General features: G+C 44.0%; 2 protein-coding genes across 4 annotated transcripts in view; one reads left to right on the top strand and one right to left on the bottom strand.

Moving 5' to 3' along the window:
* TMEM266 (transmembrane protein 266) overlaps positions 1 to 19,583 on the bottom strand; it is a 123,613-nt gene extending 104,030 nt beyond the window's left edge. Inside the window, exon 1 of the mRNA XM_061158913.1 lies at positions 19,483 to 19,583. The gene's annotated coding sequence lies outside the window, so the exon portion shown is untranslated. The remainder of the gene's footprint in view (positions 1 to 19,482) is intronic.
* A 210-nt stretch (positions 19,584 to 19,793) lies between these two features.
* The window catches only part of NRG4 (neuregulin 4), a 109,692-nt gene continuing 106,750 nt past the window's right edge, over positions 19,794 to 22,735 (top strand). For 2 of the 3 annotated variants that reach the window (XR_009695429.1, XM_061158915.1), the window contains exons 1-2: positions 19,794 to 19,845; positions 22,348 to 22,409. The gene's annotated coding sequence lies outside the window, so the exon portion shown is untranslated. The remainder of the gene's footprint in view (positions 19,846 to 22,347; positions 22,410 to 22,735) is intronic. The other variant, XR_009695430.1, reaches the window with a different exon arrangement.

The raw sequence follows: 22,735 nt of genomic DNA, 5'->3' as shown, positions 1-22,735 counted from the left end.
GCCATGAAGTGATGGGGCCATATACCATTTGTTAATAACCATAATTAATATGATTAAGTTTCCTGTAGCTACTGTAACAAAGTATCACAAACATGGAGGTATTCTTTTTAAAGAGTAGAAATGTATTCTCTCACAGTTCTTGAGGCCAAAGTTCCAAAATTAATGTGTTGGTAGCACCGAAGAATTGATGCTTTTGAACTGTGGTGTTGGAGAAGACTCTTGAGAGTCCCTTGGACTGCAAGGAGATCCAACCAGTCCATCCTAGAGGAGATCAGTTCTGGGTGTTCATTGGAAGGACTGATGCTGAAGCTGAAACTCCAATACTTTGGCCACTTCATGAGAAGAGTTGACTCATTGGAAAAGACCCTGATGCTGGGAGGGATTGGGGGCAGGAGGAGAAGGGGACGACAGAGGATGAGATGGCTGGATGGCATCACCGACTCGATGGACATGAGTTTGAGTAAACTCCGGGAGTTGGTGATGGGCAGGGAGGCCTGGCGTGCTGCGGTTCATGGGGTTGCAAAGAGTCGGACACGACTGAGTGACTGAACTGAAGTGAAGTGAAGGCTGTGCTCCTTCTGGGAGAAGCTCTGGCTCTGGCCTCTTCCACTTTCTCGTCACTCCAGGTGCTCCTTGGCTTGTAGCCTCATCATTCCAGTCTTGGCCTCTGGGTCACACTGCCACTTCTTCTCCATGTGTCCATGATAATCCAGAATGATCTCATCTCAAGAATCTTAACTTAATCACATCTGCCTCAAATCACATTCCCTCCTCCCCCAAAAAGTAACACTTACAGGTTCCAGGGACTTGGTTTGAATACCTTTTGCAGTTTGTGGGGGATGTGGTTTGGCAAGTCACCATTCAAGGCTTTTGAACACTGGGGCCTATCTGTCTTCATATTTCTTCAGTGTCTCACATATGAATGCAAATGAATAGACAAATTAAGGCAATCTTATTTATAAATTCTAAGGTGCCTCACTACCACTACAGACCATCAGTATCCCTCTGAAAGGTAATCTAGGATCTTTATACCCCTGGCCACTCAAGCACAGGCCAGTGTGAATGAGTTTCACGGGTTCATGATTCAATGTGAATTATCTCTTACAAGGAACCCATCTCTTCAGGCCAACCTGTCTGTATAAACAGTAATTGCAACCAGCACTAACTTTGACTGTGATGCTAAATATGTTGCATGATTATCTTTTGCTCTACCTGTTCAAATCCTTTCTACCTTTTGAGGCCCAGCTAATGCTCTACTTTCCTGGGACATGACATTTTCTTACCCTCCACACCTTTTCACAATCCTTCTTTCCTTTAAGGTCTTCCTGCCCTTCCTGCCCATGGGAATCACTTCTGCTTTGTTGCTGTTCAGATGCCAAGCCATGTCTGCCTCTTTGTGACCCCATGAACTGCAGCACGCCAGGCCTCCCTGTCCTTCACCGTCTCCTTAAGTTTGCCCAAGTTCATGTCCATTGCATCAGTGATGCCATCCAGGCACCTCATCCTCTGATGCCCTCTTCTCCTTCTGCTTGGGACTTGGTAAACTCTTTCTAAGAGCTTCTTTCTCAAATTAGACTCAATGCATATAGTATAGTATATTGTAATTTTGTTAAATAATCGTTGGGTGATGAATGTAAGGAAAACTAGTGAGCTAAAGAACAGATCACACTAACACAAGACTTCTCCACTCTGAGGCAGGGAAAAACACCTATTTGCTTGGAAGGTCCAAGAGAAGGCAGAATACTCATTTTGGGATCAACTGATTTAGAAAATTAGATAATCATCTCCTGGAGGATGAGATGTTTAACATTCAGCTAAAAGATAAAGTTCTTTTACATAAGTGGTAACTGTTAAGAAGGCTTCCCAGGTGGCACAGCAGTAAAGAATCTGCCTGCCAATGCTGGAGATGCAGGAGACAGGGGATCAACCCCTGGGTCAGGAAGATCCCCTGGAGTAGGAAATGGCAACCCATTCCAGTATTCTTGCCTGGGAAATCAAGACAGATTTTTTTTTCCCAGAGAAATCAAGAGAAGCCTAGTGGGCTATAGTCCATGGGGGTCACAAAGAGTCGGACATGACTGAGCAAGCACACACGCAGACAGCTGTTGAGACAGTCAGGGACTGTGATTTTCTATCAAGGAATACATCATAAAGGGGCTTCCCTGGTAGTTCAGTGGTTAAAACCCTGCGCTGCCAATGTAGGGGGCATGGGTTCCATCGCTGATGAGGGAACTAAGATCCCACATGCCGTGTGGTGCAACTAAAGATTTCAAAGAAAAAAAAAAGACAGCACAGACCTTTCAGGAAGGAAAGTTAGAGGGCGCAAAATGTCTTCCTCTCCTCCCAGACAGGATTTGGTGAAGAATTTGTACAGACAAAATAGCCCCAATTTCAAAATGGATGTGAATATGCAGCAGAAGAACTCTAAGAATCAAAAGCTCTGAAAGGAAGGAGAATTGCCTGATTCAGGAGTCCCTGACATCATCTGTTAACAGAACCTGGTGACGAGAGCCACATCCCAAGTACGAGGCATGACCTTCATGTTGCTAAACACACCGCTTAATTTCTCAGACACACGGGACAACGGACCACTCACTCTTCCTTCTTGAAATATTTTGTACTCTTTATCTCTGGCTTCAATGGATGTTCCTTCTCAGTTTCCTTCACCGGGTCCTCTACCTCCTCTTGACCTCTAAATGTTGACATGCCCCAGGGCTCATTAGTCAGACCTCTTATCTTATTCACTTCTCCTCTCTTCCCGGGCCTAGGTGAGCTCACTCAGTCTCATGACTTAAAAATGTCATTCACACATGCTTTCTCCAAAATGCTATCTCTGGCCCCATTCTTTCCCTTGAACACCAGACTTGCATATCCAGCTGCCTACTTGACTTCTTCAATGAGACATCTCATAGATTGTAAAACTGAAAATGACTGAAACAGAACTCTTCATTTCACCCCACCTAAAATCTCCTCCCCCTCCATCTCGTGCTTCCCTGATAGCTCAGTTGGTAAAGAATCCACCTGCAATGCAGGAGACACTGGTTCAACTCCTGGGTTGGGAAGATCCCCTGGAGAAGGGATAGGCTACCCACTACAGTATTCTTGGGCTTCCCTTGTGGCTCAGCTGGTAAAGAATCCACCTGCAGTGCAGGAGACCTGGGTTCCATCCCTGGGTTGGGAAGATCCCCTGAAGAAGAGAAAGGCTCCCACTCCAGTATTCTGGCCTGGAGAATTCCATGGACTGTATAGTCTATGGGGTCACAGAGTGGGACACGACTGAGCGACTTTCACTTTCACTTTCCTCCACCTCCACTTCAGGAAATGGCAATTTCATTTGGTGGCTCAAGCCCAGAACCTTGAAGTCAACCTTGACTCCTCTCTCTTTCTCACCTCACATCCAATCCATCAACAAATCCTATTGGTTCTACCTTCCACATATATCCAGAATCCAACCACTTGTCTCTGCTTCCATTGAGGGCAACCTGGTCCATGACACTATCAACTCTCAACTGAAAGAAACTCCCCACAACTTGTCTGTTTTCTCTCCCACCCACTGCTAGTCAAACTCTAGGAAGCAGCCCAGTAAGACAAACTATATCATGTTACTCCTCCGCCCTCAACTATACAAAGATGTCCCAGTAAATTTTGCATGAAATTCAATGCTCACCATAGTCCACAAGGCCCTGCAAATGCTCTTTTCCAGTTTTATTTCCTACTTTTGTTACACAGGCCTCCTTGTTGTCTTCAGTAAGTTATTAAACTGAACATACATGCCTCAAAATATGAGATAAGATATAAAAAGAAAATTTGTGACATCAATAACACAAAGTGTGTGTAGTGGCGTTGTGCAGCGGGAAAAAAAAAAAGTCCTTGTGTTTATTAGGTACAGGGCTTTGATATTGCAAGATGAGGAGAGTTCTGGACATGGATGGTGGTGATGGTGCACAACAATGTGGATTTACTTAATTACAGGCTCTATTTCATTCAGCAGATCTCCAGAACTTAATGTGAATGTACTTAATGTCACTGAACTATATATTTAAAAATAGTCAAAATAGTAAATTCTATGTTATGCCTATTTTACCAAAATAGGTAAAATGGTAAATTCTTTTTTTTTTTGGCCACAGCTAGTAGCATGCAGGATCTTAGTTTCCTGACCAGGGATTGAACCCATGCCCTCTGCATTGGGAGTACAGAGTATTAACCACTGGACTGACAGGGACGTTCCCTAAAATGGTAAATTCTACGTTATGTGTATTCTACCAAAATAAATAATAAAAAAGAAAAAGATCGTTAATATCTGTATATTTGCAAAATAGGTCTGAAAGCATAAGCACAAAAGGGGAATAGTAATTATTTATAGAGTAGTGTTAGTTGCTCAGTTGTGTCTGACTCTTTGTGACCCATGGATTGTAGCCCACCAGCCTCCTTTGTCCATGGGATTCTCCAGGCAAGAATACTGGAGTGGGTTGCCATGCCCTCCTCCAGAGGATCTTCCTGACCCAAGGATTGAACCAGCAGGGTTAAACCCAATTTCCTGCATTGCAGGCAGATTCTTCACAAAGTCTGAGCCACTAGGGAAGCCTGTTAGGGTAGAAGGATTACATATGATTTTCTTTTTGCAGGAAAAGTGCTTCTAATATATGTATTAATTATTTGTGATTTTTATATATATTACATACATAATAAAATTCATAAAGAGCTGCGTACAAAACTTATACCTAGTATGGTGATATTTAACTACATACAAGCTCTGGAAATAAATATGTTATCACTAAACTTCCTATTTAGTGTCATCAATTTCAATGGATTCATCTCCACAGGAACTAGACAAGGGGACTTTAAATATAGGAGCACTTAGATTTTCAAATGCAGATGCAGGTGACAACATGGATGCTACCTGTCTGACACAGGACAATCATGCTACAGATGAACAAGCTGTTGCAAAAACGGACACATCTCTACAATGTGTCATTTGATAATGTGGCATCTTTTGACATAGACCAAGCTACAGAGCTGCCTATCATGCATAATTAAGGGTTTCGGATGTACTAAGATTTGCTCCTGCCAAATGCCATTCATCTATGCTTGACTCTTCCAACAAATATAACTGAAGTACAATTTGTAAAGCAAGCTCGCTGTGTGAATTATTTTGTCCTGCTGTTTTAAGTCACTGCACAGTTCAGAGGAGTAGAGAAATTATTCTGGGATACCTAAATCACAAAGCACAATCCCATCATTTGGGGAGAGGATGCCAAGACCCAGAAAACAAAATGACTGGTTCAGAGTTACCCTCCTAGTGTATGGAATAGTGGGGGCTTGACTCCAGAAATCCTATGCCTTAGTCCCATGCATTTTCTCAAAAGTTGGAATGTTATCTTTGGAAAAGGAGAGTAACAACAGTCTGAATGTGGTTATAACTAGAAACAGCCTTCTCTCTCCCCAACCTTTGTCTTCAAATAGACTCCACAGCTTTCTGATTACTCACACTTTCAAGGACCACCTAATTTCAGCAATTAAGACTAATTTTCAGGTGTTGTTTTTTGTTTTAAATTCATCTGGTCTAAATCAAATCTTCAATCTTACATTTAGCTCAAAGTTCTTTCCCTTCACATGGCTCAGACTAACTCACAGCTTGAGGTCTTGCAAATGGGGAAGGAGATGAAATCTGCTTTTCTCTCCTTCACTTCTTCCATTGCTCTCGCTTTCCAGGATCAGTGGTGGACCAGGGGTGGAGGAGTTGACAAGGATTGAAGTAAAGGGGCCAAAGTCTTTGCACTTGACTGTAAAGCTCCCTTGACTGACAGCATTCTCTGGGTTGGTGTCCAAAGATTGAACATACCTTGGGATGCAGCTATGGCTTCTGACAAAGGCCTTATGGGAATCTCCATAGGATCTGAGTCAGGGGCACCAAAGTGAGGGTGCTGTGGGAGCCCTCTCCCTTGGCTGGGAGGAAAACTAAGGCTCTCTCTGCCCATCTCCAGTTGCACTGTCCCTCAAAGTCTGCCCAGTGAATCAAATCTTCTTGACTAGTCTTTTTTTTTTAAGTTGAGAATTATGTTTTCTTTTTTAATATATATTTTATTTTGTAGAGTGTTTTTATTCATTTATTTTTGGCCACGCTATATGTGGATACGGATCTTAGTTCCCTGGCCAGGGATTGAACCCATGACCCCTGCACTGGGAGCATGGGATCTTTAACTAGTGGACCACAAGGGAAGTACCTGTCTAGTCTTTTTTCACACAGGCTGGTGGGTGATGGCAGCTAGAAAATTTTATCCACTTTATATAAATCTTGAGGGGTTTTGCCTAGCTATTCCTCTTCAGAAGTGTGGGGTACTTACCACATAGCATTTTCATTAAAAAAAATTCCATTCAATATTGTCTTATGGGAGTCCTAGTGTCAGCAAGGTTGTTCTTACTTTTGGAAAGGAGGACAGTATACAAAGAGGAAGCAGTTGTTGGGAAGATCCTACAGGGAGAGAGGGAATTACCCACGGACTGCTGGAAAAAGGAGGGACTGCCTCCAAGACAACCCTCCCTCAACATAGGGAATGTCAAAGATTCTGAGAAGACTCTGAGGGGAGCTGCTTCTCTGGGACCCAGCAGTTTGGGGGCATCAGGATAAGATAAAATCCTGCCATTGCCCTTCACCCACTCAGTGGTATAGACTGAGCTCTTTCCTCCTTCTGAACTCTGGGTTCGCCATCTATAAAATAGGGGGATGGTGACTATTTGTCATTTTTGGCTGCATAGCATTGTAGCATCCTCTCTGTTTGGAGGAATTACAAGATGGGTGGTGGGCAGACTCCCCCTTTGGCCATTACGGAAGCCCAAGAGGAGGCCATACTCCCTACCCTTCCCATATATTACAACATGGAAATGTGATCCAGGCTCATCCAAAGACTTTGAATCCTTAATAAGAACGCAAAAGTATGACTGTGGTGGAATGCGAATCCAGGGGTACGGCTTGAATGTTGACTGCAAGTGATCAGCCCAGACTAGTACAGGAGCGTCCAGTGCCTTTGAGCTGCGCCTGGCCACCTTGATTAAATTCTGAGCCTGGCTCTCTAGCCTCCAATGATTCTGCAGAGATGCCATGTTCTCTGTGATAATTATCTTAACTTGGCTCACAAGCCGCATTCAATCCTTTTCTCCCTCTACAGTAGAGGCTAGAAAGCAAAATACTTGAATTCCCAGACACCTTTGCATTAAGAAGTGGTCATGTGATATAGTCCTGATTAATAAAATAAAACAAAACAAGAAGTCCCTTCCCCAGTATGAAGGTAAAACCTGGAGAGGAAAAAGCTTTTGTACTTCACCGTTGTCCCTCTCCTTCTTCCTGCCTGGAATACACATGAAATGCCTGGAAGTGAAGCATCTGCTCATGACCATGAGGAACAAAATGCTAATCGGAACGCTGGCCTCTGATGACATCCCTGAGCAGCAAGACAAGCCGACACCACCGCTTTCAGAAGCGAAATACTGGTGAGAAAAGTAAATCTTGCTACATGGTATACAGCAGGTCAAAAGAGATTCCTTGCATTGGGTCCAATTTGCTACAGAGATTCAAATGGAGCTATTATAGTTTATCATATAACAGATGAAGATTCTTTCTGGAAGGTTAAAAACTGGGTGAAATAATTATGGAAAATGTTGGGAAATGAAACCTGTTTATGTATCGTAGGAACCCAAGTAGTGGCTCAGATGGTAAAGAATCTGCCTGCAGTTCAGGAAACCCAGGTTCAAGCCCTGGTTTGGGAAGAACTCCTGGAGAAGGGAATGGCAACCCACTCCAGTATTCTTGCCTGGAGAATTCCATGGACAGAGGAACCTGGCGGGCTATAGGCTATGGGATCGCAAAGAGTCAGACACGACTGAGTGACTAACACTCACATACAGGTAATAAACTAGACTTGGAGAAAGAGAGACATGTTTTAATTCAAGAAGCAGAGTCATATGCAGAATCTGTGGGAGCAAAACATTATCATACTTCAGCCAAACAGAACCAAGGAATCGACTCTTTCTTGACCTTTGTAAAAGAGAAGATAAACACACATCCTTCTACTCCGCCATCTTGATGGCCTCACCACAATCAAAGAAAGCTAACCAAAATGATCACACGCATCACAGTCTTGCATAACTCAACAAAGCTATGAGCCATGCCGTGTAGGGCCACCCAAGATGGACGGGTCATAGTGGACAGTCCTGACAAAACATGGTCCACTGGAGAAAGGAATGGCAAAGCACCTCAGTATTCTTGCCTGGAGAACCCCATGAATTGTATGAAAAGGCAAAAAGATATGACACCGGAAGGTGAGCCCCCCAGGTTGGTAGGTGTCCAATATTTTACTGGGGAAGAGCAGAGAAATAGCTCCAGAAAGAATGAAGTGGCTGGGCCAAAGTGTAAAAGACACTTGGTTGTGGATGTGTCCGGTGGTGAAAGTAAAGTCTGATTCTGTGAAGAACAATATTGCATAGTAACATGGAATGGTAGGTCCATGAATTAAGGTGAATTGGATGTGGTCAAGAAGGAGATGGCAAGAGTAAATATCAACATTTTAGGAAACAGTGAATTAAAATGGATGGGAATGGGTGAATTTAATTCAGATGACCAAGGTATCTTCCCAACCCAGGGATCGCACCCAGATCTCCCACCTGCAGGCAGATTCTGTACTGTCTGAGCCACCAGGGAAAAACCCAAGAATACTGGAGTGGGTAGCCTATCCTTTCTGCAGATCTTCCAAACCCAGGAATCGAACTGGGGTCTCCTGCATTGCAGGCAGATTCTTTCCCAGCTGAACTCCCAAGGAAGCCTAGACTTCTGCTGCTGCTGCTGCTGCTGCTGTTAAGTCGCTTCAGTCGTGTCTGACTCTGTGTGACCCCATAGACGGCAGCCCACCAGGCTCCCCCATCCCTGGGATTCTCCAGGCAAGAATACTGGAGTGGGTTGCCATTTCCTTCTCCAATGCATGAAAGTGAAAAGTGAAAGTGAAGTCACTCAGTTGTGTCCAACTCTTAGTGACCCCATGGACTGCAGCCTACCAGGCTCCTCTGCGCATGGAATTTTCCAGGCAAGAGTACTCGAGTGGGTTGCCATTGCCTTCTCCCAGATTTCTGCTACCTAAGCAAAATCTGAGTTGATCATGATATTTATATTTGTAAAATATTTCATAGTTTAGAATCTTAAACTGTCATTTTTTGTATCATCTCACCGATCCTCACAGCAATGCTGAGCTAAACAGGGCAAGCATAAGGACTGTGAGGAGTGATAGGTTTTAGAGATAAGTATGCATGGTTAGAAGGCATCACTGATTCAGTGGACATGAACATGGGCAAACTCCAGGAGACATCAAGAGACAGGGAAGCCAGATGTGTTGCAGTCCACAGCATCGTGAAGAGTCGGACACTTCACGACTGCACAGCTGAACAACAAGAGCAACAATGACCCAAGGCAGTGGGGAAAGAGGAACAGACATTGGACTAGGGGTCAGGAAACTTGTTTAGTGCTCCAGTTCCACCACTAACTTAGTACCTTGACCTTGGGAAAGTCATTTACCTCTCTGGGTCCAATCTCCTCATCTGTACAGTGAGGATGCTGGATGTACTAGTCAACTTAGACTATCTTAACAAAATTCCTCAGACTACATGGCTTAAATAACAAACTTATTTTCTCACAGTTCTGGAGATGAAAGGTCCAAGATCAGGGTGCCAGTAAAGTCTAGTCCTGGTGAGAGCTCTTCTCTCTGCTATGTCCTCACACTGGGGGTGGGGAAAAAGGGAGAGGGAGAGAGAGAGACAGCTAGAGAGAACTCCCTCTTTTTACAAGGACATAGTCCCAGCAGATTAAGGCCCCATCCTTATGACCTCAGCTAATCTTTTCTTTTTAAATTGGAGTATAATTGCTTTTCAATGTTGTGTTAGTTTCAGAATCAGCTATATGTAGACATATATCCCTTCCTTCCTGAACCTCCCTCCCACCCACCTGCATCCCACCCCTCCAGGTCATGACAGAGCACTGAGCTGAGCTTCCTGTGCTGAGTAGCAGGTTCCCACTAGCTACCTATTCTACACATGGTAGTGTATGTGTACTCTCCCAGTTCATCTCAGCCTCCACTCCCCTGCGTCCACATGTCTGTTTTCTACGTCTGCATCCTATTCCTGCCCTGCAAATAGGTTCATTAGTACCATCTCTCTAGATTCCTTACAAATGCATTAATAAACAATATCTGTTTTTCTCTTTCTGACTTACTTCACTCGGTATGACAGACTCTAGGTCCATCCTCATCACTACAGATGATCCAATTCCATTCCTTTTTTATGGCTGATAATGTTCCATCATATATATGTACCACATCTACTTTATTCAGTCATTACTTCTGTGTCCTGGCTAATGTAAATAGCACCGCAGAGAACACTGGGATACATCTGTTTGTTTTTTTAATCATTGACCTCACTTAATCTTATTTATTTCCTCAAGATTCTTTCTCCACAAATAACCACGCTGGGGGTTAGGATTTCATCATATGCATTTTGGGGGAACACAATTCAGCCCACAGCACTGACATGACATTTGGAGTTCCTTCCACCTGTTAGCACAAGTCTGGAACATTGAAGATACTCACAGTTGTCCATGGAATCAATTAGTCTACTGGCTTCCTTGATTCAAGACATTGCACAAGGCTCATATCTCAACTCTTGGGTAGGGAGCATCTTGGGGTCTTCTGTGTATGCTTCTCCTTTTCAAAGGAAATTAATACACCAAAGGTGATCTCTGGCCAAAACAGGTCTCTCCTGAGGCTGGAGCCTTAACATTTTTCAAAAAGCAGTATATTTACTGTTACTTTCGGTTTTGGGGTGTGACATGAAAATTAGCTGCTGTCTTTAGAAAGAACACAATGGTGACTGTCATTTGGAGTTGGGTTTCAAATCACACGTATATAGGTAAATTTTCTGACTGCCATGGACAGTACTGATCAAATGTGGCCCTTCACCAAAGCCCAAAATGCCTTGTCATTCCTCCTTCACCCCCGAAGCACCTGCAAGTGCTGTTTTCAGGCATCTTTGTGGTCAGACGTAACCTCTGGTGAAGAGAGCCAGCCAACCTTAGGTCAAATATAATTTTCTCCAATGGTAATTAACCAGGATTTCTCCAGAAATATTAATTATTTTTGGCTTAATATACTTATTGTCAAAGGCCTAAAAACAATTATATACTCACTGCCAAAGGCCTTAAATACAATTCCAACAAAAATATTCTGAGGATGGTTGAAACAGCCCTAGAATGAGGTGCTGTATTCAGATCCAAGGCCGTTAGGAGTAAAATGGTCTCAACTTCTATAACTACTTTATTTGTTTACTTCTCCTTATTTATGATAAAATCTATAACTGCTCATAACACTAAATTTTCCCTGTGTTAGTAATTTCAAACATAAATTCACCTTTCACAGCTATTAAAATCTTCATCTTCAATTGCCCCCAACTGTCCCAATTCTGGTATTCTTACAAAATGGTAAGATGCTGAGTTTCCATGTTTGATTCTGTAGAGCAATAGTTCTCAACTGGGAGATGCCAAAGATGCCCAGAGGGCATTTGGCAACATGTAGAGACATTGTTTGGTCATCACAACTGGCATCTAGTAGGTAGAGGCCAAGGATGCTACTAACCAGTGCACAGGACAGCTCCCCTACAACAAAGTTATCCAGCCCCACATGTCAATAATGCTGAAGCTGAAAAACCCTGCTACAGTAGAATCTGAAGATGCAAAGAACATGGTCTGTAAGGCTGCCAGGGTAAGAGAGGGGAAACTTCTACTGGCAGCCCAACTCTACACACGACCTCAGAGATACAGCAGAGACTGATGGAGTATTTGCCATGCCAACAGATGTTGGGAACAGGATTAATTTTTTTTAGGCAGCCCCTCCTCGGATCTTCATTCAACTTCACTGTCCTCTTCACCTGCATAGTAAGGGGAAAAAAAACGGGACTAGAACACAGTGGCTCAGGAGCAGGCCTGTGACGAGGTCTGAAGATTTGCCACTTACACTCTCAGAGCTCATTTTACTTGCAGTGGATGGCATGAGGACAGAAAAAAGCTCCACTTTATAAAATCCTAACAGCTTCATGGGTTGGTAGGATTTCAAACTCCTTTTAAAAGGCATTAAATAACTCCCTGTGCTCCCATTATTTTAATGATTTCTGTATATCCCTCCTCATTCCAAAAAGGTTGAGGTGGTTAACTCGCCCTGTGGTGTCGAGTCAATCTCCCCATATAAAGCTTACATGGGCTTTAGGACCGATCAATAGGTGTTTCAGTGTAAGAGGAAAAAGGATTTGGGGAGGGCCAAGGAAACCTATAAAGTTCTGGCGGTTCAAAGATATGAGTTAAATTCCTACTATGTGTAAAGTACAGTGCTAAATGCTGAGGCAATATTTTTTAAGCATATAAATCACAGCTGGTGTCCTTAAGTAATTTATAATCTGCCTGAGAGAGATAGGCTCAGTGCCCAAGGGAGGATGTCTTTCATTACAAGGCGGTCTGTGCTCAGAGCCGCCAGGCAGGCACAGCCCTCAGCTCTCTTTCCTTCCTCTGGCCGGGGAAGGAGGAGCAGAGCAAAGGCTAGAAATGGGCACACACTGGAAAGGGTCGGGGCAGGGAGCAAACTAATCAGGTGCTAAAGTTACAGTTTTATCCCACAGCTACAAGAGAGACTCCGAAGGCATCCAAACAGGAAGGTACAGTGATAAAAGGTGACATTTACTGAGTGCTTGCTGTTTACCAGGCACACTCATTTCATCTTCTTCCTGACAGCCCTATGACAAAGCTACTCTTCTTCCCATTTGACTGATGAGGAAACTGAGGCATGGGGTTATTAAATCATTTGTGCAGAGTCACACAATTAGGAAGAGCTAGAGCCAGGATTCCCACCCTGGGCAGAGCCCACACTCTAATTTCTTCTCAGGACTGCCTCTTGATAGAACAGGAAGGTTGAGAGCTGAGGAAAGACCAGACATGTTAGGAAGACGCTGCCAGCAGGGAGCAGTTCAAGGAGTGGAAGTCAATGGGGTCAGATGTTGCTGAGCCATCAGGAACGAAATCTGAGAAAGGGCCATTGGATTTGTGATTAGGCAATCAGGGGTGACCTTTAAGAGTTCTGTTCCGTAGAAGGGTGGGGACAGGGGTTCCCGGTAAGACAGGAAGTAGGGAGTGAAAATGCAGAGAGTCCCCGATAGGAACTGATAATGAAAGGACAGGGAGAAACCAAAGAGACTTTTGAAGCTATGCTACCAAACAATAGAACACAATTACAATATATTTCACCTTGTTCTTTTGTTTTGAAGGGTATAACTAATAAATTTCAGTAGCCATGGTTAAAGAATTAGCAGTGTCACAGAAATTGTTTTTTGAAAAAAACAACGCTGCATCAAATTCGGGTAAAATCAAAGATTTAACTGTTTGAAGGGAAATCATTATTGGAGAAAGGTTATTTAACCTTATTTCTATATTGCATTGGCTGGACATGATGGCAATTCTGTAACTGGGATAGGGGACTGTCAGAAAATCACGGATGAAATAACTCGCTTCAGACTTAGTTCAAGCCAAGAGTAGCAGAAAGCACTGCATGCGTTACGGCTTGAGGCTGAAATTCAGAGAAGAGCTGCCTGATAGCAGCACGCACTTCCAAAAACCTGGGCTGCAAAGAGCAGAAATACTTATTAAAATTCTTTGTTTTAATGAGCTGTGGGAGCCCGAGTTATCGGCCCTGTCCTAGCTACTGAGTAGTTTCCATTACAAATCAAAAGCAGTTTCAGGCAGGCTGCATTTTCTTGGAGGGGAATTCTCTCCTGGTAGATAATTCGGACCGCCTAGGGCAGCAATTAAAGGCACTGAGGAGGAGAGAAGGACAAGGAGGCTTCCCTGTGGCTGAGGAGAGGCTCCACTGAGACTTCATCCCATAGCCATTCCCTCCCTCTGGCATTCCAGTGTACTCAGTCCTACAGTGTTCTGAGTCACGTTCATGTCCCAAATGCCCATCATTTTGCTGCTGCCCAAGAAATACTGCAAACAATAGATGAATGAAAGGTCACTCGGAGTCTGAAACTGCTGGGACCAAAATAATCTCAGGCTGGGATGCTGTTGGGGTACGCTTTCTGCAAAACTCAGACTCATGAGATAAATGCTTTGGCAATGAACTTTCACACCCTGGCTTAAGCAGGAAAGACACCAACAGGTATTCAACCTTAAAAAAAAAAAAAAAAGATGTTGAAGCTGGTAGTGTCATGATTAACCTGCCTGTATGAGTGTCCACAGATTCCTTTTCCTTTCTAGTGACTCAGGCCATGGGAAAGTTGGTGGAATCTAGAGCATCCTTCTTTGGGAGTCTTCAAAATCATTCTGCACTCCAAATAGAAGGGAACCCACACAGGTCTCCTTTCCATCCCAAGCCATATGCCCATCTACCTTTTGCTTCCTTGTTACACACTGCAGCCCTCAGGAGACTTTCTTTTCATCTCTCCAAGGGCTGACTCTGTCTGGGAGGTTCCTCTTTTGTCAACAGCGGCTCAAAAGTAAGACAACATCTCCCCCCGATTCTTCTCCACTTTCCTTGTTGTTCTCCCCCACTCCCAACACATATACAGCCTTTGCATTTGAGAGGTTTCACTGCTCACGATGGGGAACTGCAAGGGCTACAAGATAACAAGAAGTGTGGGAGGCTGGAAAGACTCAAGGATGCCACGGTGACTTGTCAGTTCTTTTCCATAGCACTAGGGTTAGGGGAGTGAACAAAATAGACAAAATCCCTGTGCTCTGGAGCGTTCATTCCCTGGGGCTGATTTTTATAGAGTGTGTTCAGAGGGGCTGTGGATAAAAGCAAAGCAGGAGGAGGGATGGGAATGCCTGTGGGAGGGTGTGTAGTTTTAAAGGAGTGATGAGACTTTGAGCAGAGCCAAAAGGAGGTGAGGGAGCAAACCATGCAGGAATCTGCAGGCAGCATGGTCGAGGAGAGGGAGGCACTAGTGCCAAGGCTCTGAGGCAGCAGGAACAGCAAGGGGGCCTGTGTGGATAGGCAGAGGCAGAGAAGGGTGGGAGGCCAGAGAACGGTGGGGCAGAGCACTCTCCATCCTGCAGTGGAAGTGAGAAGGAGGAAAAGGCCCAGATTCCGGGCCATACTGATGAGGGCCTGAACCTCAGCGTCTGTTCCTTATGTCATGCACCTCAGACTCTTCTCTTCTAATCTAGAAAGAGTTGACCACAAAGGGTCCTTGCAAAGGGCTAAAGGAGACACGAGTGTGAAACTATCTATGGCAGGACACAGCACACATCAGTTCCCTTCCTCCAGCCCTGGTTACAGGGCTCCTCTCATCTAGCTCCCATTGTGGCCGTGTCTAGAAGGATGCCATTCAAGGGCTTTCTAGAGGTTCAAAGTATACTACCAAGTGTAAGAAAAGAAACTGCAAAGCAGTATGCATCTATGTATAGTATTGTTGGTGAACAGTAACATTTTAGTGTCCGCATTAAAAAATCCAGAGAAATCCATACCAAACTACTACCGGTGGTCTCATGAAGGTATAAGACTATCAAAGAATCTAACCATGGACCGCTACCTTCTATATTTATGTAATGATTGAACATTTTACAACACATACATATTTGCAAGTAGAAATCACAATAGATACTAATGTTGGTACAGGAGAATTGATTTCCTGGCCCTTTCCTATAAGCAGCCTCCATCCTCCCTTGCGCCCAAAACCCACAGATGTGAGCCCACTTTAGGAATCCTTACATTTTCCTTATGGGGAAACTGAGTGCATACAAGTTCAACCAAAGGTCTAGGTCTCTCAAGAGACCAGGACTATTGGAGAAAATCCTATGGTGGGTGTGCCTGGCCAGCATTTGTGAACTCTGGTTCAGTTTGGAAAGGAGATGGATTAACTAGCAGGTTGTGAACCGCTTTCTAAATAAAATTAAAACCCTTGCTATAGCTTCCACCAAGGAAAGAAAAAGAAGACTGGTGAAAATCGAGTATTTCAGAGTAAACTGACTGTGAACTTTTGTTATTCCAGATTGTTGACACAGAAACAAATATCTCATTTTAGAGAATACTAAGTTAAGTGTAAGAAAACAAAACATTTCACAAGTAAGTAGCCTACAAGGTCAGTCAAGGAAAGACAAATATGCCAGTTCCCAGTGTCTTACTCAACAATACATTAAAATGTGCATTACAATAAGTCACTGCAATGCATGCTAGTTATATAGCTTGGAAAAATTTTAGTTGCTTCCCCACTTCCAAAAAAAGAAAAAAAAAAATCCTTGGTGAAGGGAATAAAAAAAAAAAAAAAAAAGCTTAAGCATCCATAGTTGCCCATATGGTTTTTCCCAGTGTAAACATATGTTTCAGGGAAACAAATATGTAGTCAGAAACGTTTTAATGTTCCTCAAATTGACCACTGCACCAAAAAAGGGTGCTCAGCCCTGCAGTAAATAAAATCCTGCTTGAATAAAAGAAAGTAGACTTCTTGGATGCTTTTTAATTATGAGACTACTGTCTGTAGAAGATAGAGGTGCTCCCCATTGGAAAACCCATATACTCCCCAGAATCAAGCAATGCCTCTCTTTGCTTTCCACTTCCCGCTCAGTAACATCAGGACTTATCTTGAGTTTATCTGATCAGAAACTGGAAATCCCCAGGGCAGAAAGGCTCCATCTCAGCATTTCCATAAGCACTGGAGCTGTGCGCTTCCAAAACCAAGTGACTTCCGTGAGGCAAAATGGTTGTAACAAATTGCTTTACTATCAACAGAATACAGTATAATGAAAAAAGTAACATCATGATGTCCTAAAACCAGTCATATTGCCCAAGAAAGAAAACAGAGCTTGTAGAATTTACAAGAGAGTCTTTTATTTCTGACAATATTATTCACCAATTTATCATTAAAGCTGTAACTTCCATGGGATATAATTTTCAAATAATCCCTTATGCTTATCTATACTTTTCTCACCACCATCTCAAATATGTGACCTGAGTATAAAACTTTGTAGTCCCCCTGGATGAATTTCCCATCGATGCAACCACAGTGAGAACTGTTAGGAATGTGTAGCAAGATCTCATAGCTGCGTTATAATAATGCATTTATATAAAAATATTAAATTTACACCCATTGTTAAATGTACAGATTATAAGATTTTCAAATGAAGAGCTGCCACAATCACAGAGAGACTGGATTATGGTCTACAGCTTGATTAGATTTCTTCACCGGGTTAAGGCACATACACACAAGTGTGTTGATGTTCTAATGACTGGCAATGAGACCAGAAAATGGTGTGCAGTGTAGGGAGAAGATAGGACTGGAATGTGACCATGAAAACTGTGAATGATTCATTCTACCTGATGCATATACATTTTTTAGATTTAAATGTGAAGGGAAACAACTTTTTGAACTTAACTGTTTTGGGAGAGTTGAACAGAAACATGTCTTTAAAAAAAAATTTTTTTTTAAACTTTTTATTTTCTATTGGGGTATACCCGATTAACAATGTTGTGATAATTTCAGGAGAATAGCAAAGGGACTTGGCCATACATATACATGTATCCGTTCTCCCCCCACCCCCCTCATCCCATCCAGGCTGCCACATAACATTGAGCAGAGTTCCATATGCTATACAGTAGGTCCTTGTTGGTTGTCCATTTTAAATACAGCAGTGTGCATATGTCCATCCCAAACTCCCTAACTATCCCTTCCCTCCATCCACCCCCCATCTGGCAACCATAAGTGCATTCTCTGCAAGTCTAAGAGACATGTCTCAAATCCCATGTTTATAGGCTCAGTGCCACCTTAAAAAATTCCACACAAATCCATTCTGAAACAACAGTTTCTATTACTGGAAAGTCACAAAGGTTGAATTGAATCTATGAAATGGAAAATCAGATCCAAGCCTGTATGCTCATTCATAAGCTTTGATCTTAATGAAAATGTAGATGGAGTGACAGTACCAGGGTTAAACATTACTCCCACTCCCTCAGCCACGCACTAAACCCCCCGTTCCCCAGCAATCAGATGCACTAGAGTTCGTATCCTTATCCTGTCCCTGACTGTGTGACCTTGGGCAAGTTAGCTAACCTCAGTCTTAGTCTCTTCATGTTCAACATGGAGATAATAGGTTTGTTATGAAGATTAAATGAAATCATGTACCAGTAACTCGTAACTCAGTATCTGGTATACATGACCATTAAAAAAATGTGTTCTCATGATTAAATGTGGCACTCTACTATATATTTTAGAAGCAATTATAGTCCTGTTGCCATATCCAAAGATCTTGCGATAACCATTTTTATTCTATACTTCTAGCTTTCGCTATTTCTTTACCATAGCATTTCGGGGGGTGGGGAGCAAAAAAAGGTAGTCAGTTTCATACGTCCCACTTTTGGAACTGTTTCCTGAAGCAAGGTGAAAAGCTGGGGAAATAGGTAACTGAAGAGAAATTTAGTCTTTAGGATATGATGTTATATGTGTATGGAATATAAACAAATCATCTCATTTCAATCTATAACATATGGGGCATCAAATGATAGTCAGGTTTTATTTTAAAAGAGACAAAAGCCAAGCAGTATTAAAGAATACATTAGGGATCAATATGGGCTTATTGCTATCTCAGTATTAGTGTCTGAAACAGGGATTGGTGGGCTAGATTACAGGGAATTTCATGGGGTCTAACTTCCAACAGGTGGCAAGCTTTAGTCATCCTCAGATGCAAAACCTTAATGAGTTTGAGTATGCAAGTCTCAGGAATTCTGTTCAAGGCCTCCTCTCGGCAATCAAGGGAAACAGTCTTCTGGTTTTAAGCCACCCTGGCAAGTTAGCAAGCAGGGGAACTGTCTGCCGTAGCTTGCACCTGTCCCCAGAACCGGATTCTGGCCTGACAGTGAAAAACCACCATCCTTTCTTGCCAGTCCATTCTGCCGCTGTGGCGCCTCCAGACAAATGGGGGAAGCCCACGAGGAAGCGGTCACGACCAACCAAGCCACAAATCCCTGGGGTGTGGGATTTCCATCTCAATACCACACTCGAAAACCGAAAACAGGCGCTCGCTTGTTATACTGCAATGGGATTCCCCCCAGCAGCAATCCCCCCCCCCCCCCCCCCAGCTTGCATGATTTATTAATAAATGCAAGATGGCACACGGATGCAAAGAATGGGAGGTAAGGCATCTGCAGCTGGACCCGAACCAGGGCAGTTTGCAAAAATAAATAAGAAGCATGTGACAAGAAGCAGATCTCCAGGCTGGAGCTGAAGCCCTGGGCTGCCCCAGGCACCCTCGCATTGCTACCCCGGCCGGAGGGGATGAAGGTCAGAGGTAAGATCCCAGCCCTCCCGGGCACGTACCCTGCAAACCCTGACCGGCTCCCACCCCCGCCCCGGCCACAGGACCCGGGCAGCGTGGCAGGGGAAGCCCCGGCCACGGCCGGCTGCGGGGACACATACCTGCTGCCGGGGCTGGGGATTCGCTCGGCTCTGCAGCGGCGCTGGCCGCGGCTCGCGCTCCCGGGGCTCCCCTCTCCGCCCCCCCGCCCCCTCGCGGCCCCGCGGCTCCCTCCGCTCCTCCGCCCACCGCGCTCGGGGGCGCGCGCGCGCGGCCACGCGCCGGCGGCAGGACCGGGCCCGCGCCTGCGCCCTAGTCTCCTCTTTCGGCGCGCGCGCCCAGGAGGCTGCGGAGCGGACGCGCGACTGTCTAGGAAACGGCAGCCTCGGCCGGCCCGGAGGGCGGCGGGAACCGGGCAGGGGGCGGGGGCTGGGGACGCGGCCCGCGCCTGGGCCCGAACGGAGCGCGCAGGTCTCGTGGCGCGGGTGAGGGGGTCGCGGGGACGTGTCGGGTGTATGGGGGGCTGCGCGTGCGCGTGTGGAATCAGGAGTGGGTCGTGGAGAGAAGGTCTGAGGTAGAAGGACTGGGAAGCAACAAGTGAGGGGGCCCCATTCCCGGTATTTCGTTCAACCGAGAATAGAAACCTTCTCTGGCTTTGGTGCAGCGCTTTGCAGTTTCCAAAGCTCTTTGCCAGCCATTGGTTACATCCACACACGGCACCCGGTGAGGCAGCGAACGGCGGGCATGGATTGCCCTTTGAGCTTTGATGAACCCCTTTCTGGCCGAAGTCGAACCAGAATCAGAGACCCCCTGACTCAGGCTGCTGTCTGGGGAAAAAATTACTTGTGAGAACCTTCATTTCATAGTTGACCTCGGGACCCTTGTAGGTCAGTGTTTCTCAAGCTTTTTTTTCTTTCCATTATCGTTCTCTTAAGAAAAGCCTTTTAAAACGTTTTGCTCATCATTCTCTTCCTCCTCGACGCCATGAAATTCTGATACCGTTCATATACCGTATAGCTGCTTATGTACCGCACGTGTATCGTGTTTCACACATAAAAGGAGGAGTAAGATCTCACCCTTTGGAGGTAAAACATCTTCCCCGTGGAGAATGCTTGCTTTAGGACAGTGGCTCTTGGTTAGTGGGTGGGGCAAATGGCTTAGATGAGGACTCTGGGTGCACGCAGAAGACTAGAGATTAGGTTCTTACATCCTCCCTGTTTCTGATGTCTGTACGGGCTCCTGTGAGCAGTGGAATACAGTCACTTAAGCCCCTTCTGGAGTTAAAGTAGCTTTTGTCACTTGTAGTCTCGATTCATGCTAAAAATCTAGCCATTTTCCAGTAGAGTCCAGATAGTTTTGCTAAAGTACTTGAAAAGATCGCAAACCCTCTCTTCTAGACCACCAAGTTCCAGGGTGAGCTCTAGCTCTATAAGACAGCCTTGATTTCTGGTTCTCATACTTCTTATAAAGGTTTTGGTGTTTGTTTTGGTTAGGCCTGTTTGATTCGCAGGAATGTCTTAGTCTAGTCATCCCTGTCTCTTCCTCTTCCCACCTCAGCTTTTCTAGCTAAAAGTTGGAAATTATGCAGTTGAAAGACTTCAAAACACAGGTCACAGAATTGCCCCAGGGGCTTGGATCATACGTTTCTTAGACAAAGAGATATCTAGATCGGGAATGTGTATCTACTTTTGGCAAGTTGGGAAATAAGTAAAATTCCTTCTTCAGGTCCTCCCTCATCTTTAACCCAACTCTAATGGAATTTAAGAGGAACACAAAGCCCTTGGAGGTGATACGTGTAGAAGCTACCCGAGTTGCTAGAGGATATTTCTTCTCCATTTAAAGTAGACTTGAAAAGAGAAAGTGGGGATGAGTCTGGAAAAGTTGGGAAGATGGATGGGGAATGGGTAGTTTTTTGACAGGTGGTGGCAACATTTCAACTACATTTGAAAAAGTGTAAGAAAAAGTAGCCTTGGCATAGCTTGTTCTTGTTGTTTTCCACCCCCATCCCTCCCTATCCCCCCCCCCCCCCCCCCACTTAGTAGAACTCCAAAGGCTTGATTAAAAGCGTCCAGTTACAATGCTAGTTAAAACAGTAGGACACGTTTTGAAACTTTCAGACAGAAAAATTGGAACACCACTTTGGTTTGCCTAGAATCTTTGTAGTCTAATACCAGTTTTAGATTCAGGTGTAACACTGCTTCAAGGGAACTTTTTTTCTGTAACAGCTGTCATTGAAGACCCTCTAGAGACAGAAAACTGTGGGAATTATATGCTAATATCTTTTACCTGGGTCTTTTAAGTGTGCTGCTTTTTTTTTTTTTCTTGTAATCTTGAGTTCATGGAAAATGTAGGTGCACCTATTTTATGTGGTAGTGTGTAGTCAAAAAAGAAAAAATCCCCTAACACCTGTAATTTATCAGCTCTGTGCTGCACCCTGGTGGTGTGTACTTTATATCACCAACCCAAACTAAAATCCCCCTCTAATTCTTTAGGGATATTGAAAACCTAAATCAGCTGTGTAGACAAGATGCTATTCTGCTTTCTCCAAACTTTTCCTGCTCTATTTTCAAATTTCTAAGTCCTAATACCTGGAGGAGGATTATCCCCTGAGGGTGATCAATTTGGAGGAACCGTGAAGAACTCTGGCAGGCCTCTTTAGCTTATTCTTAAATGTGTCTATAGGAATCTCTTGAGGATGCTTGATTAAAATCGGATTCTGGAGGCTCCCCTCAAATCCATTAAAGTTGAATCGACACAAGTGTAGCCTGTTATTTTTATTTTTAACTGCCCCAGGTGATGCTTGTCAACAGGAGAGGTTGAGGAACACTGGAGCTATAAATAGGACAGGTGCCTGCTTCAGTAGACTGTAGGTGACTAGAGAAGGGACTTTGTGGGTGATGGAACCCCACAACAAAAGAAAAATAGGACCTATAAGCAGAAATAGAAGAAATTGTAGTTTTAAGGCTTGTGTGTCACTCTCTTGCCAGGTATATCTGCTTCTAATGTGGCTGTAATTACCTTGCTCTTCCATACCAAAATATCTTTTGAGGTAAGTTAGATTTTCTTTTGTTTAAAAAGACTGTCTTTTCAAGAGTACCAGAATCACATAATCAGAAAAATTGTGCATGTATGCAGCTGCAAGATTAGGAGAAGGCAGACTGGAGATTACATTGATCCTATGCATGTCTGAAAAAGATTGCTATTAGAGTTAAAATTTGTTCTCTTGAGGTAATTGCTTGAAAAAGTAGAACGTGTGAATTCTGATGCCACGTGATTTGTGAAATTTAAATAATATCAAGAGATTTTAAGTTGTTAATGTTTATGTAAATGTTAATATTTTAAAACCTCTGCTGCACGTTGATTTGGGATGCAGCC

This window comes from Dama dama, chromosome 13, assembly GCF_033118175.1.
Source record: "Dama dama isolate Ldn47 chromosome 13, ASM3311817v1, whole genome shotgun sequence".
NCBI classification, from domain to species: domain Eukaryota; kingdom Metazoa; phylum Chordata; class Mammalia; order Artiodactyla; family Cervidae; genus Dama; species Dama dama.
The sequence above is the reverse complement of the archived record's forward strand: the minus strand, read 5'-3'. Positions and strand labels throughout refer to the sequence as shown.